The following is a 6516-nucleotide window of genomic DNA, read 5'->3' on the forward strand; positions in this document are numbered from 1 at the left end:
TGGAAGGACAGAGAATCTGGAGTGACTGGGGTAGGTGAGATGGCAAAGAGGCCGAGTTGGAGAAGTGTGGAGGGAGGGCCTGGGCTGCCGAGCCTGCTCAAACCTGTCAGCGAGTTTTCTTTGTGCACATATGCATGTTGTGTGCATACGCATGCATGTTCGTATGTGTAGGTGCATGTGTGTGCACGTATGTGTGGAAGCTAGAAGTCAACATCAGATGTCTTCCTCAATTTCTCTCCACCTCAGTTAGTTCGTGTTGAGACAGGGCTGTCAGTGATTGGGCTAATCTAGCTGGACAGCCAGTCCTGGGGATGCACTTGTCTCTGTCTCCTTAATGTGGGCATTACAAGTGTGCAGCGCCATGCCCGGCTTTTACACTGGTGCTGGGATCCCAACTTCTGTCCCCATGCTTGTACAGCACCCCTTTGCCAGCTAAGCTACCTCCCCAACTTCAAGATATTTCTGTTTAAGGATGCTAGCTAGCTGGAGGCAATTCCTTTAAAGGTTTAGACCTCCAGTTTTAGATCCTTGACATGATGGCTCAGAAAAGTATGTTCATAATAAAAGTCTTAAAATTTAAACAAAAGATTTTTCTGTTGATTCCAAGAGTAACTGGGGTGTGTATCCAGCTTTAAACATTGGGAGACACCATCTGATTCACACTTTTTTGGAGTCCCCCCCCACCCCCAGGCAGGGTTCCGCTCTAGTCAAGCCTAACCTGGAATTCACTCTGGAGTCTCAGGCTGACCTCAAACTCACAGCGATCCTTCTACCTCCCTAGTGCTGGGATTGAAGGCATGTGCCACCAGGCTGCGTATGGAAAGCAGCTTTTGGGCCACGTGGGTCCTGGGAAACTGGCTGCGGTGGCTCGCAGACCCTGGCAGCGTGACTTAGCTGTGAGGGGCAGAAGGAGATGCAGGGAAGGTGCTGGAAAGAGCAGGACCAGGGTACTAACCCAGTGGAGCAGGCAAGATGACTCCCTTGATTCTGGCTGAGTCTTCATAGTCCACAGTCGCCAGGTACCAAGGCAGCTACCTCAGGAGCAGGGGGACAGGAGGGTGCAGGTGAGGTCAGGGTGGACAGTGTGAACGGCCACTGAGATGGCCCTCCCCCCCTCCCCCGTCTGTACCTTCCTTCTGAGCCCACTTCCTTTCATTGGCACCTTTTTCAAAAATATTTTATTGTTTAAGAGAGAGAGAAAGTGAAAGAGGCAAATGGAGGGACAGAATGGGCGCACCAAGGCCTCCAGCCACTGCAAACAAACTCCAGTTGCAGTGTCATCTTGTGTACCTGGCTTTATGTGGGTCCTGGGGAACTGAACCTGGTCCTTTGGCCTTGCTGACAAGCACCTTAACAGCTAAGCCATCTCTCTAGCCCTCATTAGCTACCTTTCTGGAATGCCTGCTGCTCTCAGTTTGAGCTCCTCTGAAAATGTGTGTGTGTGTGTGTGTGTGTGTGTGTGTGTGTGTGTGTGTTTTAAGCTAGGTGTGGTGGTACACGCCTTTAATCTCAGGGGGCAGAAGTAGGAGGATTGCAATGATTACATAGTGAATTCCAGGTCAGCCTGGACTAGAGCAGACCCAACCTTAAAAAACCAAAAAAAAAAAAAAAAAGTATTTTTAAAAATATTTATTTAGGGCTGGAGAGATGGCTTAGTGGTTAAGGCGCATGCCTGCGAAGCCTAAGGACCCTGGTTCCATTCTCTCCACGTCCCACGTTAGCCAGATGCACAAGGGGGCGCATGCGTCTGGAGTTCATTTGTAGTGGCTGGAGGGCCAGTGTGCTCATTTTCTCTCTCTCTCTCTCCTTTCCTCTCTCTCTCTCTCTCCCTCTCTCTGTCTCTAATTAATAAATACATAAAAAATAAAATCTAGGGCTGGAGAGATGGCTTAGTGGTTAAGCGCTTGCCTGTGAAGCCTAGGGACCCCAGTTCGAGGCTTGATTCTCCAGGACCCACTTTAGCCAGATGCACAAGGGGGCACACGTGTCTGGAGTTCCTTTGCAGTGGACAGAGGCCCTGGCGTTCCCATTCTGTCTCTCTATCTGCCTCTCTCTCTCTCTCTCTCTCTCTCTCTCTCTGTCCATCACTTTCAAATAAATAAAAATAAACAAAAAAATTAAAAAAAAATAAAATCTAAAAAAAAATATTTATTTATGCAGAAGAGGGAGAGAGAGTGAACAAGATGTACCAAAGCCTCCAGCCACTGCAAATAAACTCCAGACACACGTGCCACTTTGTGTGTCTGGCCTTCTATGGGTACTGGGGAATCAAACCCAGGCTGTCAGGCTTTGCAAGCAAGCATCTTTAACCACCGAGCCATCTCTTTAGCCCAAAATGTGTTTGTTTTAATGGTCCCCTCCTTGAAGAATCTTCTGGTGGATTCCAGGCTGGCATTCTTTTCCTCTCAGCACCTGGCCTCCTGCTGTGGCCGTGGAGGAGGCCCCCCCTTCGATCCGTCAGGACTCTGCAGCACGTCTGAAATCTCCTCATTGTCTTTGGCGTTCTGCAGCTTCATCTGGGGATCTACTATGGATTCCTGTCCATGTAGCCTCACTAGGAATGGCGTGTTTCTGGAATCCAAGTGTGGGGTCTCCTTTGAACACTACTTCTGCTTCTGTGATTTCTCCTTCTGGAACCTGGGAGGCACGTAAGTCCTCACTCTACCCATCTACCTACTTCTCTCTTATATTTTTCATGCATTTGTTTGTACTTATAAGAGAGAGAGAGGGAATGTCAGGGCCTCTAGCTGCTGCAAATGAACTCCAGACACATGCGCTACTTGTGCATCTGGCTTTGTGTGGGTACTAGGAAATCGAACCTGTGTCCTTTAGCTTTGTCAGCAAGTGCCTTAACCACTAAGCAATCCCTCCAGTCCCTAACATATTTCTATTTATTCATTTGCAAGGAGAGAGAAAGAAAGAAAATAGGCACACCAGGGCTTCCAGCTGCTGCAAATGAACTCCAAATTCATGTGTCACTGGGTTTACATGGTTTTGCAGCCAGGTTCACATTGCTGGCAGAAATCACCTGACTTGTAGGAAAAATAGTTTATTTTGGCTTGCAGACTCAAGGGGAAGCTCCATGATGGCAAGGGAAGACAATGATATGAGCAGAGGGTGGGCATCACCCCCTTACCAACATCAGGTGGACAATAGCAATAGGAGAGTATGCCAAACACTAGCAAGGGAAACACCCATTAGCCCGCCCCCAACAATGCACTGCCTTCCAGAGGCATTAATTCGCAAATCTCCAACAGCTGGGAACCTAGCATTCAGAACACCTAAGTTTATGGGGGACACCTGAATCAAACCACCACACGTGGGTACTAGAGAATCAAACCTGGGTCCTTAGACATTGTAGGCAAGCACTTTAGCTGCTGAGCAATCTCTCCAGCCCTCATTCATTCATTTTTTTTTTTTTTTTGTATATGTGCTGCCGAAGCGAGCACTCATTCATTCATTTTTGAGACAAGGACTCATGTAGCCCAAGCTCACCTCAAACTCTCTATATAGCTGATAATGGCCTTGAAGTTCTTATATTCCTGCCTCTACCTTCTAAGTGTTGGGATTACAGACATGTACTACCATACCCAGTTAACTATCTTCTTTGCCTATTCTTTTTCTTTAAAATTTTTATTTATCCATTTTGAGAGAGAAAGAGGCAGATATGTAGAGAAAATGGGCGCACCAGCCCCTCTAGCCACTGCAAACAAATTCCAGATGCATGCACTATCATGTGCATCTGGCTTACATGGTTCCTGGGGCTTCACAGGCAAGCCTTAACCATTAAGCAATCTCTCCAGCCCCACCTCTTAATTTCTTTTTTTAATTATAAAATTTTTATTAACATTTTCCATGATTATAAAAAAAAAAAAGATATCCCATGGTAATTCCCTCCCTCCCCTGACACTTTCCCCTTTGAAATTCCATTCTTTTAATTTCTTATGAATACATATCTGGGAGAGAATTTCTGGGTCATAGATCAGATGCGGGTTTAACTATAAAATACTACCCAACTCTGTCTGTTGCACACCCAGCCATTCTGCCTGAAGTCTTTTCCAGATAGCCAAGCGGCATATTCCTGCAAAAGAGCGACAAAGAATTGAAGAATTGGGGTCCCTTTTCATGGCTCCTTCCTGCTAATCCCCTGAGAAAAAAAACAAAAATAAGGTATTAAGAATCCAGGCCTCTCTCCCACTTTGAAGTCCTTAAGGCCAAAAGAAGTCCCGGGATACCACAGGGAAGGAGAGGAGGGCAGCAAGGCATTTGGCGCTACGTGTTGTTGAAATTTTTACCATCTGAGTGAGCTGGCCTTGAAAAGCACGTGTTCTGCCTCAAATGCTGTTTAGAGCTGGGAATGAAGATTCACAAGCCACACCGAGGACCATTCCACACTCACACCCCACCTGTATTGGACTGATCCATGGTCATCATCACCAAGCCAGTCCTGGCTGCTCAGCCTCGGGTCTTGCTCCATGGAGACAGAGACGTGTGTCTTCTTCTCCTGGCCCTCACCCTTTGTCCCTACCTGAATTTAGGACAACAACCAAGACCCAGTGAAGCAGACAGACTTGGAATCAGGGACCATGGAACCCCGGCGAGGGGATTAATACAGAACTCACTGGGCTCCCCATTTGTGACCACTGGTTTTAGGTTTGTTCATGTCCCGCCTTGTCCAGAGACCTGGCCCAATAGTATCTGCCCCTCAGGCTCCTCTAGGACCCCATTGAGCCCACCCAAGGCCTGTACCTTGCTAATCTTGCTTATGTTTATTGACTGTTAATGGCACATGGTGACGTGAGTGGTTTATCAGCAGAGATCTGGCCTAGCTTCCAATGTCACCCACTTTGGAGGAGAGAAGAGAGCCCTGAGGGCTGGCTTCCAGCTACAGACTGTGTATCTGCCCAGGGCAGCGCTGAGCCAGTACCAATGGGTAATTAAGCACATTAGTCACTGTGAGTATGTGCACGAAAGCCAGGCAGAATCAATGGGGTGCCATCCATTAGCATCCTGTCCCTAATGGGCTCAGTTGTTCTCAGGATTTTCCATGCTTCCGCTGAGCATCCCACCTCCCTGCACCCAGCAACTGTTTGCTGAGTCCTGCTGGCTGCTTGACAGCTGGTGTGTCCTTCCCAGCGCTCTCCACCCAGCCCCAAGCACTGCCTCCTTCAGGAAGCCTCCCTAACCTCATAGGCTGGACAGGAGTCCTCTCCTGGCCAATCTGTCGGAGGCAGGGCTCTGTGACCTGGGAAGGAGGCTAGGACCCAGGTAGAAAGTGTCCATCTGCTGTAGGAGAGAGTACAGACTTTCTACACCAGGAAGGTTCTTAAGGTGCAAGCGACGGGAGTCCTCTCGGCTACTTGCAGAGGAAGAGGGGAATCTGCTGGCTGAAGACATTTGGGGTAGCACAAAGAGAGCATTGGGCCTCACCTGGATCAGGGCCAAGTGTTCCAGGCAGCTCTGAGGATCCAGCAAGAACCAGTGAAATCCTCAGGACCCAGGGAAGAGCAGCTCACACACCACTTTGTGTTCTCAGCCAAGGCCAGGACTGGAGAGGCCCTGGAGAAAAACCCAGAGTAACCTGACTTGACCCCGTGGCCCATGGGAAGCAGGAGTCCATGCCTAACCAGCTAGGCCCTCGCATATATTCATCCATCCAACCTCACTAACAAGCTATGAGTGGATGCCATCATTAGGCCTCAATTTACAAAGGAGGAAACTGAGCTGGGAGGAGGCTAAGCAACTTGCATGAGTCAGAAAAGCATGCTGGTCCCTGAGCCCTCCTTGAAGCTGGGCTGCCCCTAGAGCTGCACAGTGAGCAATCTGCTTTGAACCAGCGCAGGAAGGAATCAGCAAACTAGCCCAGTGTGGGATTTTCTGAGAACCGACCTGCTGCTGGCTGGCGCGTTTCTGCTTTCCCAGACAAGGGGTGGGGGGCGGAGGGCGGCCCTTTCCTCTATCCTGACAAATGGGTGATATTTCCTGGGGCGCAGAGAAGCTAACATCTTTCATGGACAGAGCTAATTAGTTCTCCCACGTTGGCCTGAAAAATCACTGTGTTCCTTCTCCAGCATCTGCAGCGAGCGGCAATGGGAAGTGAAGAAAAGGCAGGTGGGAAATCCTGACTGATGGAGGTGGTGGGAAGAAGACTGAAGCTCCCCTAGAGGTGGATGGGGAAGACAGTGAGAGCCAGGGTCAGGTAAGGTCTCCTCTTGTGGGCCCAGCGAGGGTTTGTCTCTGAACCAGAATACCAACCACAAACTTGGGCATTGAGAACTGCTTGGATCCTGCCTGCCGCATGCCCACTGGACGACACTGCTGACATCACCCCCTCTGGGTGGGCTTTCCTGAAGCTCACACCCACGCCCATATGACGCAGGGGTACTTGTGTGGGCTAGGGCAGGCCCTGAGGCAGGAAGTGGGTCCAGGGCGGAGCAGACTGCCTGCTTCCTTTAGGGTTTGTGGTTGTGAGAACTAAACCCATCCCAAAGGAGATGTGTTGAGTGTGTAAGAGAG

This window comes from Jaculus jaculus, chromosome 5 (assembly GCF_020740685.1).
Source record: "Jaculus jaculus isolate mJacJac1 chromosome 5, mJacJac1.mat.Y.cur, whole genome shotgun sequence".
Taxonomy (NCBI): Eukaryota; Metazoa; Chordata; class Mammalia; order Rodentia; family Dipodidae; genus Jaculus; species Jaculus jaculus.